Below are 13870 nucleotides of genomic sequence, written 5' to 3'. Positions count from 1 at the left end.
TGTCAACATTAAGCTCCTATTATTCTGAAGGGTTTTGCTAAGGTGTTCTACACAGGGACACATTCTGATTCATCATTATAACTGGCCTAGCTCAAGTGGCTTCCAGGAGAGCAGGACTTTATAGGAATTGTTGCATCCTCAGAAGCTATGTTAATGCTGGACTGATAAAACAGATCTTCTTATCTGTTTGCCAGGCTGAACAAAAAGTTAACTAGAGATGTAAGTGCTTAAAGTCACCAAAAGGAAGGCTCTACACTGACATTTTCTACCTACTTAGCGTTCATCTGTATTCATCTCAATAGACATTAGCACACACCAAAGTTGCTCTCTGCTATTCAAATCGTGCTATTATGCTCAAGAGTAGATTAATAATATCTACCTTCAGTATTGTAAAATAAAATTACAGCATTGGTCCAAATATGACATGTGGAGCCTCTTTCTTCTGCTGGCGCCTCAGCCTGCTCTGCTGCACACACTGTAGACAGCTTTGCTAAAGGTGCCCTGCTGCTTCTACAGAGGGGGAAGAAAAGTCCAAAAATTGGGGGAAAGAAAAAGAGAGGAGAGTGAGAGAAACAACACACACGCATAAACCTCTCACCTGGTAGCCTCTCATATCAGTCAGTTCCCTTTTACAGCAATCTGAGGGGAGAATGTCTTTTATATGCTGACAACAATAGCGAGGAGGTTAGCAGGCGGGCCATGGGATGCTTTTAAACAGCTTGTAACATCCTATTAGTTTTCACAGCACCAAGCAACTGTGCTGACCCCAAAGTATCTGAAATAGAAGCAGGCAACTGGCAGGAAGAAAACCCCATTTGCACTGGGGACAAGCCTAAAATTCTAGGAGGAAAAAGGAAAGATAAGCTCATCGTAGCATAATTTATAAAGAAGGAGAAACTGTTTCACAACAAGGGGTTAAGAAAGGAAAGGTCCAAGACAAAACATCTCTAACTAAAGGATCTAAGATCTAAATCTGAAAGGAGCAATTTGACATGATTCAAACATTATCTGCAAATACAAAGAAGAAAATGAGAAGAATATAATATCTTTAGAATACTATTTTGTCTTTATATTTGAGTAAACTTTTTAATTCCAATAGCTGTATTAAACTCATAATTTCAAACACCCAGCAAGGCCAACCAGTGACTTACTCCAAAGTGAAAACAAACCATGCTTCATCTGAAGGGGACAGCTGATAAATGAGGGCTCAGTGTTGTGACCTCCTTCTAAGATTTCAAGATGCAAAAAGTTTGGCTTAAAAGTCTACATCTTCCTATGCTATTTCCCAACCCTAAATCAATAATTCACAACTTTGTAAAACACAGTTCAGGCCAATCAGAAGACCTACGCAAGCCAAAGGCCACCCTTGGGGACCTGCTGCACAAACGATTTGTCCGTTGATACCCATTTCTCTAATAGCAAGGATTCGCTTGATCACAGAAGATACTCTTCAGTGAGTACAATGTACAAAATGCAAAAAAGCCAAAGCAAAAGTACAAGCAGGATAAGAAAAAGACAAGAGAGTAAGTTGCACCTGACCTAGAATTGTCAGGCTAGAAGTAAGAATAGCACAGGGCTCAAAAGATAAACAAGGGAGACAGGGCAAGTACAGAGGTGTCACAAAGAGGACAGGAAGGCTGTGGGTAGTTCAAATTCCTTGCACAGACAATGGAGAAAGAAAGGAATGAAAGTTAAAAGCACTAATGACCTGTTATTTGGGAAAAGTTCAAGAGTCATTCACAGCCATAGGCCAGAAAGGACCTCGGGGGTTTAAACAAAATAAGCCAGAAATCAGTAAAGGGCACTGAGGGGAGAGAAAGTAGTATTGAATAGACTCTTACAAAACTAAGCTTTACCTGGGAATAGGTTATTAAAACTTGCTCACGCTATAATAAATGTATATTTAACACATTCTAGATAGCTCTGCAATAAGGGTGGGTGACCCCTCCTGCCATGTTACCTCCAGTAAAGAAGCAACATCAGTGAAATAGAAAAATCTCATTTTTGAAAAGCAGCTCAAAAAAAAAAAAAACTAAGTAGAATCAGTTCTAAGAATGTTTTTCCCACCTTTATTTAATTCACTAAATTTATTTTCAAATACTGTGATTTATATGCTTACTAATATCTCTCATACATCTGATATATACAAATGATGGCTGAAGAATAAAAAAGTGTTAAACATCCTTTAAAAACTTAACAAGTGAGAAATTTCCAATAACTTACTTGACAGGGCATCCATCAAAGACTTTTCAGTTGCAGTGATGAAAAAGTATTAAAACAAGCAGGAAAAAAAGTATTTCTGGGTAAAATCCATTTTATGATACATAGGAATAGATCTTTGATAAGAAATTAAACAAAGTTCAAATCAGGAAAAATATGGACTGATTATTTTAACAAACAGTTAAATTTTAAGATCTGATTTTTCACTAAAAAAATGGAAAATTTAAATTAAGAAATTTATATTGCTGGAATGTTGGCTGGATAAATTCTCATAATCTCATGTAATCTTTTAGCATTATTTATATTTTCAAGGAAAATGCATTTCAAACTTTCCTTCCAAGATCCAATATCAGATAGAAATATATCCATTTCCATACTGAAATGCTCAAAGTCACAATTCTCTCAAATCCTCCCTGTATTTGGGGATTTTTCTTTTCCTTCAGGGCAAAAATATACATTGATATTGTGCTATAAAGAACCACTAACAATATCTCCAAATAATACACTGAAAGCCAAAAATATGAAACTAATCTATGGGGACCACCTATTACCATCTTTCCAATTCAGAAAACATTGTCATTTCACTGCCAAAAATCTTGTGTTTCAATACGTTTATCTTTACCCAGTCCTTGAGATGGGGAGGGTGAGATTTTATACACAAAAAAAAAGGTTAAGAAACCAAGGACACAGGCAATTGAACCAAAACCAGACACTTGAAACATCAAACTTCCACCTGGTTCTGCTAAATTAAGAATTTCAACTTAAGTGACAAAACCTACTGAGACAAGACAGCTCAGCAGATACACTGGCAGGACTGTGCTCACAAGATCTTACATGTGTGATATTTGTTTACCAAAACAGAACAGATTTTAAAACATGACACAGGCAAGCTTAGAGTCATCATTCAAAAATGCTAAAGGCCTGCATCACTAACCCAACTGCACATGAGAATCCACCTGACTACCTCTGTCCCAGTCTCATAGTGTAAGAAATTCTTAGCCTGGATTGCCAAAGCTGTTTCCCAAAAAGAACCTCATTTTAACACTTTTTGCTCCAGAGAGCATGACAGTAAAATCTGTATGGAATGTCTGTATATATTTGTGTGCAAAGAAGCCTACAGCTTTTCTTCAGATCCTCAGAGACCCACACGCCTCAATACTAACAAGAAGTTCCAATTTTACAATGACCCCGTAATAAGGAAACACAGAAAGGCTAAAAATTCCAAAACTATCACATCCTATAGTTGTAAGGAGATAAAATTAGTCAAGACAGTGTCTAATGAAGCTTTAAATGAAAAAAAAAAAAAAAGACACGAAATAAAATCTTGAAGGAATGGTTTATCAGTTTGTTATTTGTAAGACGGAGATTTTTGTGATATCCCATTAACATGGTTACTGGAAGTAATGGACATCCCACAAAAACAAAGCTCTGGAGGAAAAGAAAAGCTAGTCATTTAGAATATAAAATTTTTATGACACAAAATTTTTCTAAGTTTCAGGAAAAAACCTGGTATTAACCTATCACTATAGATGGCCCCAACTTATGATGGTGTGATTTATTTTGATTTTATGATGGTGCAAAAGTGATATGCGTTCAGGAGAATCATTCTGAATTTATATCTTTTCTAAGGCAGTTATTGTTCAGCAACGTAGTATTGGGATCAAAAGGGAGGATGCACCTGGCACAGTGATGCTCACCCAACAGTCCACCTTTTGTTTTATTTTATACAATGGAATACAAGGGTAGAGATACAGAAAATCATCTTCCCTTGAAATAAACTCTCCTCGTGATCTTACAAAAATGAGAGTTATGATGCACATCACACAAGGTGGAAGTCAAACACGTTCATTTCTTGCTAGTGAAAAATTTCTAAAGTGTTCCATGAAACCTAAGATTTTTCTATACTTCTACTTTTATTTCTGTTCCTAAAGTTACCAATTAAACCATGACAAATATATATCTTTTAATACACAAAAGCCTTACAATATGGTCTTTTAAGCCTAAATGCCTCTGTTTGTCCTTACCACACTTACATTACTTGAAATCCAGAAATCATCACCTAGTGCTGTAAATCATCCAGTATCTTGAAGAAAATAAATATACAATAAATGTTCTTCCCAAATTAAAATACAAAACAGTGGATTTGGCATTAAACTATAATGTGATTCCTGAGAAATCAGAACCAGTAAAGACTTCCACATCTATAAAATGAAGTGAACATTCTACACATTTTATGTCCTCGGTAGAGTTAATTTGAGACTAGAGTGGGGTATCACCAGAGGAAAAATGCCTTCAAGCAGTTCTATAATATATCAACAAAATGCCAACGCTGGCAGCAAAATATATTAACAAGCAGGAAAGCACCTAACCAGGATCATCTGTGGGTCCCAGTGTGAGATAAAAATGCAGGGTGCCCTTATCCAAAAATTCTTAACAATTTCAAGATGGGAGACAGTGTGTAAATGTACAGTCCCAAGCCCATAAAGCAGCCGCGCCTGAGTAGCCAAGTAAACAAAGAGCTGAGGTGGACTGCTATGGGAAGGTTTTCCACAGGGCGGCACACCACCCAGGCCTATCACCACCCTACCTATCCAGCTTTCCCACAATGCCACCAAAAAAAGTAACCAGACCAAGCTAAATAAATACCACCCATCTCTAAATAAACGTTGTTGAGTGTTAAATGTGGCAATGAGAATGTGATGACATGCTAGATTTAGTAAGGCTTCTAATGAGAGCAAAAGAAATTACTCTACCATGCAAACAAAGGATCAAAACGGTGAATGGTAAAGTCTATTTTGATAAGCTCTGAGTATCTACCTTTGGGGAACAAAAATATGAAGGGTTATGTAACACTATGGGACTCATGCACCATCCAAATACCTGAAAAGCATTCCAGGTTTAAAAAAAAAAAAAAAAAAAAAAAGTTTTACGTTTTTCAGCAAAAAGAAAAGAAAAGGTTGATCCCAGCATGGAAGTTGGGGTATTTGGGATAGCTTTGCTGTGTCCTCAAAGAGAACTTGAGACTTCGTCCTAGAATAGAACGGGGGGGGGGGGGGAGGGCATTATTTTTACAGGATAAGGACCCAAGGATGGAAAAGCTGAGAATGACTGGTTACAAGGATTCAGCCAGGAACATCTATGTATGAGGAACAAAAAACGCTAGTCCAAGGAACAGGGTAGTAGAAATGTCACCGCATTGTTCTTCTTAACCCTAGCAGGACTATGTCTTAAGTAAAACTACAGAAACTGGGACAGAAGGTCCGAAAGGTCCTTATTCACCAGAACAAACCAACACCAAACAGATCTCTAACAACTAACACATCCTTGGCCTAGAAAAGGAAAATAAGATTCCATGGAAAGTAACAGGTGGACTGTCAGACACAGACCAATATTGGGCAGTTCTATAAGGAGCATAGGACAAAATATGAAATTCTCTTGCACTGTGGGGAAAGAGAATGGGCAGCTGAAAAAAGCTGATGTGACATTTTCCTACAAATACACACTACACAGAAAACGCCTAATGACAAGGGGTGGTGGTGGTACTTAAACAGGTTCTGCCTTTAAAATAGAGCTGGGAGGAACAAAACTCACTGCCCCAAAGCTGGCAGGACAGAGTTACCAAAATAGGAAACAAGGAACCAGTTTTAATCTCTCAAAATACTCTGAAGAAGGGACACCTGCGGTGCATCTTACAAGGATACATGTGAAACTTAGTAAATGTAGAATATAACTGTCTTAACACAATAACTAAGAAAATGCCAGGAAGGCTTTGTCAACCAGTGTGATGAAAATGTGTCAAACTGTGTATAAAACCAGCGTATGGTGCGCCATGATCGCATTAATGTACACAGCTATGATTTAATAATAAAATAAATAAATAAATTTATAAAAGAAGGGTGGTAGGATCATAAAAAATGCTCTCAAGAAGGGGGGAGTAGGATTACAAAAACTTGCATGTGTTGTTACATAATCTATTTTTTCCTACCCCACCCCAGCCATTATCTTCCAGGTGTTATTTTTCCCTCTCTCCCCAATTTGCAAGAGAACTTCCCATAAGCATACACTCCCCACCAACCTAAGCAATGGTAAATTAACAACCCTAAAAACCTCCTATAAAGAAAGGCCCACTCGGGAGGCTGAGGCAAGAGAATCGCTTAAGCCCAGGAGTTGGAGGTTGCTGTGAGCTGTGTGAGGCCACGGCACTCTACCGAGGGCCAGAAAGTGAGACACTGTCTCTACAAAAAAAAAAAAAAAAGAAGAAAGGCCCAAAAGCAACTGTAATAGTATTTAGGTACATCAAGCAAAACAGTCACTATTTCTATACCCAAAGGGCCAAGAAAAAATAGACCCAAGACAGCTTTTGCACTCGATCACTAAAATGGAGACTCCAGGTCAGCATCCGCAAGAAGTGCGAACTTAGCACAAATGGGAAATTCAAACGACTCTGGGAAAACGATTCTTAAGAAAACTGTCTTCAAGGGCAACTAAACAGTATTTCAGACAAATAGATTTCCTTGAAGGGCTGGGGAAATTACACCCCAACTGGTATTCAAATGGTTTCAAATAGACTTACTTGCTATAAATTTTGAGACAAGGCTACATTTTCCGAAACGTAGAAAATTAAGTTTTAAAATTAAGTTTTAAAAAGCTCTTTGACCTCGGTGGAGGTATTACATTTTGGCAATGCTAAGTACAGTTATTTAAGAGGAAATAAAAGAGTAGATAACAGGTAACAGATCCTCTCTTTCCTACATTTTCGGAAAATGCAGGGACGATAGGAGATGAAAATGTTTATCATGAAGATGATTTTTAAAATATGCACATGATTCTAAATGACCATCTGGACAGCTACAACTCCATGCTCATAGCTCACGTCTAGAGGCACAGTTTTGCGCTCTGGCCCTCAAGGATAACAAGCAGGCTTTTAAGGAAACGCCGCGGAAGGACTCTGTTGCCTGGTCATTGTCACGGCCACCGAAGGAGCACCTGCTGGTGAACCAAAGCTGATCCGTCTGGCTCCGCCAATCTCATTAATGCTCGCACAAACGTCGGAGCACCGAGGCCGCCGCGGGGTGAACCTCCGGCGGAGCCCGAGGAGCAGATTCCGCAAGCACCGCGAGCGAGCTTATCCCAGAGCCTGCCTCACCCAGCAGAGCGCCCGCGCTTCCCGCGCAGCGCACGGCTAGCGCGCAAACGCGGGATGTGACCGCGAGCTGCGACCTCGCGCGGCCGCGCCCGGCCTCCCTAACACGCGCAAGGAGAAGCATCTTTGCTCCTGCCCCCGGCACCCACGCCATCTCCGCACACGGCGTGGCCACTGCAAGTCTCCAGACGCCGGGAGAGGTCCAAGAAACGTGCGCGAGGAGGCGCGATATCAAGTAGGCACACAACAGACACCACCCCGGCGTGTTCGGCAGGAAGACCCAGTGCACACATCCTCCCACACGGCGGGGCTGCCAGTCCACCACGGGAATCTTGCCCTTTTTCTAGAAAAGCCCCCTCCCCCACTTTCCCTCCAATACACTCACCTGCGTCTCGGCACAGTTTCCTCGCGCCCAGGCACGTCTACGCCCGTGCACGCTGCCTGGCGCGACTGGCCCCGCTCGGCTCCCGCCGCCTCCAACCTGCTTGTGCCCACAGGAGGGGCGGTGCCACCTCCCAAAGCGCCCAATTCCCTCCACTCCCGCCACCAGGGGCCGAGCTCTAGGAACTTCGCGGGCGCAACCTCCGCCGCCCCCACCAGCGTTCCCGCCCTGAGTCCGAACGAAGACTACAGACCGGCCGAGGCCGGACCTCACCGGCTCCAGCCACGCGCCTCCAGGACCCGCGCACAGCGCTTAGCCTCGGCGTCCAAAAAGGATCAGTGGCAGAGCGAGGCAAGGCGCGGCCGCCGTCCCCGCCCCCACGCCCCCCGCACTTGCCTGCTGTGACTCGGAGCTGCAGCTACTACGGCTCGTGCCGCTGGCCGTCAGCACAGCCGCGGAGGAGTCGCTCCAGGCGAGCTCCGCGAAGAGGCGGCGGCGGGAAGGCGTACTGGAACCCGGCGGAATCTCCGCCCCACCCGCGCCGGCGACCGCCCTTCTCACCCGGCCGGCTGCTGCCTCAGTGACGCCCCGGCGCCGCGGTCCCGCCGTTTGTAGCGGGGCGGAGAGGAGGGGCTTTCTTGGAAGAGCGCCAGGAGGCGGGGCCGGCGGCGAGTTCGCGGCGCCGCGGCCGCCGCCGGCGCGTGCTCTGCTCCTCCGCCCAGCCAGTCGGTGCCTGCCGGTAGACGCTCGGTTGCGGCCGCTTAGCTCGGTCCCTCAGGGTTTCCGATTCCCACCAGACCCCCGGACCAGGTTTCCCAGGACCGAGCGGAGAGCATAACGTGCCCAGAGGCAGACGCTTCCAGGTGCAAGTTTGCAAACCCTGAGAGTCAAAGTGGCTAGTGTGGGGGTTACTTTGATATATATGTGTATCTAATATATACATACATATATCTCAAAGTTAAAAGGCCTTTTTACCCCTAGTTCATAGCCAAAGGGTCCTGTTCCTCGACGGAAAACTAAGGGCTTAGCCCCCGCTGCCCCTCCCTGCCTAGGTAGATGGAATCTGACGTTTAAATAAGTCCAAAGTACCTGTGCGGGATGCTATACGCTGCCTCCAAGGCAAAGTAGGAAATCCTGCACTCGACTATGCAAGCGCCTGCCGCTAGCCGCATCCTTGAACGCCCCCACGCACGCCCGAAAAGACCAACTCTTAACCTAGGGGGCATCCCATAGCTGCCTTGCCTTGGCCCGCCCCCTGGCCTGGTGGGGCTCAATCCATTTTCCCACAGAAAAACCTGTGCTTGTCCTTAGACCCGGCCCCACGATTGAGAGTCAAAACCGACCCTGGAGCCACGAGGCAGGAGCACATTTTTACACCTGCTCGGCTGCTTAATTACGAGAGCACCTGTCGTGTTGGGATTTTTTTTTTCTTTGCAAAGGCTTCCGTTTTACCCTTCTCCCTAAAAAACTACATTTAAAAATACCACCTGTCATACCTACCTGAAATCGCAGGAGGTAAGAGAAAGGAACTGAGCAGTGGGCGACCGAGTCGCTGCAAGAACGTGACCGAGGTTACAGCTTCAAGGGCATGATGCGGATTTGATGCAGCAAGGTCCGCTAAGGGCGCCCCAGCGCTCCCCCACCCCCACGCGACGGGCGGGGCAGGGAGTGGGAAAGGGAGAGGACTTGTCTAACCCAGGGCAGGGGTGAAGGAGGCAAATTTGCCCTCCAGGGCTAAGTCAAATCATCCTAGAAAAGTAGGGGGCTCAAATACGGTCAAAATGAGAGAGGCCATCCCTTAATTTGGGGGACCAAGACTGGGGACCCCTGAAATAACTAATTGATTTTATATTACCATTTCTGTGTCACCCCAAACTCGATTTGCAATTAAATGACCTTAATTGACTTTGTACGGGTTCCTGGGAAAACTGCTCATAGCGCCTGCGCCTCTTTGACCTCCCTCTAAACAGTTAATTATAATATTCCCTTCCCAGGCACGCAGGATTGCTAAGAATACCTGTTTCCAAACGTTAGATGAAAATGGGCCTACCTAGTTTGTCCAAGCCCAAAACTCTTACAATGCTCTACGCCCTACTTCCTGAAGCTCACTTCTTGAAGTTATGAAAGACCTCTCAACAGAGTTCCCCAAGTCTTCCAAACCACTAGCGTTTTTGTGGAGAACTGCAGATCAGGTTAGCTTTACAAAGAGGGGTGCCCAGGCACTTGGTTAAAAGAGGCAAAGCAAACCTGAAATGCCTGCCATAGACTCAGAGAATGACAGCAGTAACTAAGGAAAATTGTTTTTTTAAATAATTTTTTTAGCCCCATAAAAAGCGACTTTGAAACACTCGACATTTTTCTTTTTTGCCGACTTATTTGTTCAAATTCTGACAAATCTTTCAAATGTCCCGTTTTAGAAGCTATTTTACCAGGAAGTCTTATGGGCCCAAACAGATTAGCTACCTTTCTGTTCCCCCAAAACACAAACACCCTTTTCCTAGCCTTTGGGAACTGATTTTCAATTAGGAAAGTAATTTCTTCAGTTACCATTGTCTGCTCTGTACTTTTTTTTTTTATTTCATTTTAAGACTACATTTTTATAGATTGCAGTTAATAGTGCAGGCCTAGGAAATAAAACGTATTCATCTCCCTCCCACCGCCACCATCCAGAAGATGGGTATAATAAATAGTGTGGAGAAGGGCTGCAGGTTTAGAATCTTAACCAACCAGCGTGCTTGTACATGAGTGGGGGATGGGAGAGAATCCGTGCATTTCGGGGAGAAAGTACAGAGACATCCTTCCCTATCCAGCAGCGTTGAGTAAATACTAAATGGTTGGCTATTTTTCTCACCCTCTCCACAATAAAGCCAAACCTGCAGATGGTAATTACGTGAGAAAATACCCAGTCTTGGCACTAGTGTTGCTAGCCTGTACTTGAAAATGGAAAGTGAGGAACGTATCCAACCTCCAATTTGCCACAGTAGTATAGCTCTCGTATTAATTCTTTAAAGACGTGAAATAGGTGGGTACGTAGCAACGTGCTGGGCATAAATTAAGCAACAATGGCCACTCGAGGTCCTGTCCGCCGCGGAGCTCCCACGGTGGGCAATGCCACCTTGCCACCCCTACCCCCTTCCCTCCACAGCAGAGTGGAGTCCAAGGAGGCTGCTGGTGCTCTGGCTTTTCGAACTGGGTGGGTGGAGTGGACAGCAGCGAGATGTTAACCCCAACCGGCTTTGTACCCTTCCCCATCCTCTGCCTCTCAAGCACCACACTGGGGATCTCACGCACACAGTCACCCACATCTTCTCGTGCCAACAATTTAAACTTCATGGCAAAGCCAGCACCTGGTTCCACCACCACCCACTCCGCCCTGCCTGCCCGGCAAACATCCTCCCCCTTTCCCACATCTACCCTGGATTCTCCCTTTCGCAGCAGTAAAGCCACCTGGTTTCTGCTAAACCCTGAGAAATACCAAAAGTTAAAATGAAGCTTGTGCCTGTCTGCCCAGCTTCTCATCCCCAACCATCTTTCTCCCGGCTTCAGTTTAACAATAGCTATTCGAGGAAGGGGGAGCGGTTAGGAGGGGGTGAGGGATACGTAGCCGAGTTGATTCCTGGGGTGGCTACGAAGCCTCGCGGCTGTGAAGGGGTTCTCCCTCGCCCCGAAGGCGAAGTCAGCAGCGTAGGACCAAGGACAGGGCTTGGAATCCACTTCCCAGCGCCCAGCACAGTGAGGGCTCCCAGGCAGCCGCCACTTCACAGACACAGACAGCTCCAAGGATCTTATTTACGCTTTTCTGAACAAAGGGAATCTCATATCCGGTACAGGCTTAAGAATTCGGCCCCAAATTGGCTATCTTCTTTTAAAACTGAATTACAGTAATTGGAGTCCATGAAGTAAAGCCCTCATTCAATGATGAGTTTTGACAGCTTCTAACCGCCCCAGCCTCAGCCCAGCCCCAGCCCTCAGGCGGCATGTACTTTTTTTCAGTCAACTACAACTCGCTGCCTGGTGCAGCATTTAAATTCCATCTGGCAATCCCATCTCCTCCAGCACATGCTATCTGGTTAATGCAATTAAGCCTGAGGTTTTCGCTGGTCTAAGCTGCAAGAACAGGCTTCTGATTCCTCTTAATGATACTAAAGCCTCTCAGGTCCTCCTACTGCTTTGCGAAAGTAGAGGCATGCATCCCCCAACACCCAAGTTATCCTTCTGTTCCCACGAAATGAACTTCCGATCTCAATCCCAAAGCTTACTCAACATCTAGCCTCCCGTTGTATGCTGCTCTTCCCTCGCCACATTTACCCCTCAAGTTTCTACCATTGGCATTTGCAATATTCAATACGTTAAGCATGCGTCCACCGTCTTTTAGTATAGCTCACTGGAATTAAAAAGCAGAACGGTAGCTTTGAAATGAGACAAATGTGCAATTAACTTCATATTCTGTATTCCACTCACTTACAGGTTTTCTGGGTTTGCCAGCGCATCGCTGCAACTAATGATTAAAGAAACCAAGCCGAAACTTACCTTTCTCCCTTAAGGTTTTTGTGTATGTGTGTTTTTAAAGTAACGGTGCAGTTCTCCCAATAAGGATGAGCAAGAAGCTGCTGGATAGTTCTCTTAAGACAGCACGAAACCTAAACTGTGCTCGGCTTAAAAGAAGCAAATAAAAAGAAATGCTTTCGACCCCGAAGTCCACTGCTAAAAGAAACGGCGAAAAAAAAATATGAAAGGGGAGGGGAAACTTAAAAAAGAGAGTTTAAAAAGACGGAGAGACTACCCTCCTATTGCCTTTCAACTAAACAAAAAGGGGCAAGAAAAACAAACCAAGGAACAAAGAAAAGAGACGAAAGAACGTTTTTTCAAAAAGACGATGTCTTTCTCCTTGTTGCTTTTTTAGTAGGTCGCTACAGGAGTAAGCTGCTGCATCTCTAAGTGAGACCAGAAATAACGGGGGAGGACGTCTTAAAAGGGAGGTGGACTGGACCACAGATTTATAGCACCGTATCACCAACCCCTTCTCTGCCTCCGCACTGCCGTGTGTGCAGCTGCTCTGCCAGGCTCCTATCCCGGCCAGCACGCGCGGAAGTATACGCCGAGTCGCGCCACAACGTAACTTGCTCATCGCTCCAGGGTCTTGATTGGTTCTGATGCTTCCATTGAGACCGCCCAGGCGGGGCCGCGTGATACGATTGGCTAGGAGCTTGTGTCACTCTCAAGAGCTCAATGGAGTCCCGTTTCAAGGTAAGTTGTGCGGGGAGGTACACACTTAACACTGGCGGCGAAGAGAAATGCAAGAAGCAAAAAGAAATGGGAGAGAGCAACGTGGGAGGGTTGGAACTGTACTATCAGAGTTTGCGATATGGCACGATCTCTTTTCCTCTCAAATCTTTGTACTTCAGAAAGATTCATTCCTTTGCCATCACTGCTGCATCTATGGCATGTTTCTTTATAACATTAAACTCTCTGTCCGGTATGTATGAGTCATTGAGAGCTCCTTCTCTTTGATCTGAGCGAAAGGCATGAATGTACATCCATTACTTGGCCGCATGCCTTTTTCGATTTGTGTTCTAGTACTGCATCTTGTATTAGATATTGGGCAATTGTATGTCTTTCTCTATTTTAATATATGCATATTGTAGATTTTCTCTACCCCCACCTCCCACCCTTCCCCCCAATCCTTTTAGGATAAGGATGGAGTCAGAAATGCTCTTAGAGCTGCACGGTTTGAATTAGCTTTCACTTCATGTTAGAATAGAAAAGTGTAGGATAAACATCCTATTCAGGAAAAGAGGTACTGACTGAGTAGAGCTAAGGTCCTTCACTTTGAGGTGTCTGATGACTCAAAAAGAGCAGCTGTATATAAAATTAGAACAAGCCACTCCTCTGCATTTGCAGGCAGTGCAGTTCTTAGACCACACATGTACTGCTAACAGTAAAGATAATGGAACCTTTTATTAAGATTCTTTCTCTGAGGATGTAGAAAGTTTAACCAGATGACCAAGTGCTATCAATGTTTCTGCTTTATAGATGAAGAATACTTTATTACAATCCCAAATTTTAATAACATTCAGGAGAAAGAAATACAATTTTATTCATGATATTTAGCTCTTCCTCTAAGT

General features: G+C 44.2%; 1 protein-coding gene across 13 annotated transcripts in view; it reads right to left on the bottom strand.

The window, feature by feature from the left end:
* Window positions 1-13870, bottom strand: part of ELAVL2 (ELAV like RNA binding protein 2) — a 172592-nt gene that overhangs the window by 135692 nt on the left and 23030 nt on the right. For 3 of the 13 annotated variants that reach the window (XM_053572990.1, XM_053573008.1, XM_053573038.1), the window contains exons 1-2: window positions 12276-12767; window positions 380-510 (exon numbers count right to left, since the gene is read on the bottom strand). The exons of 3 other annotated variants lie outside the window; for them this stretch is intronic. The gene's annotated coding sequence lies outside the window, so the exon portion shown is untranslated. Of the gene's footprint in view, window positions 1-379; window positions 511-7748; window positions 7980-9245; window positions 9329-12275; window positions 12782-13870 lie in introns of those variants that run through there. 7 more of the 13 variants (XM_053572986.1, XM_053573021.1, XM_053573030.1 and 4 more) reach the window with 4 other exon arrangements.

Source organism: Nycticebus coucang, chromosome 2 (genome assembly GCF_027406575.1).
Source record: "Nycticebus coucang isolate mNycCou1 chromosome 2, mNycCou1.pri, whole genome shotgun sequence".
NCBI lineage: Eukaryota > Metazoa > Chordata > Mammalia > Primates > Lorisidae > Nycticebus > Nycticebus coucang.
Note: the sequence above shows the minus strand (reverse complement) of the source record. Positions and strands in the feature narration are given on the sequence as shown.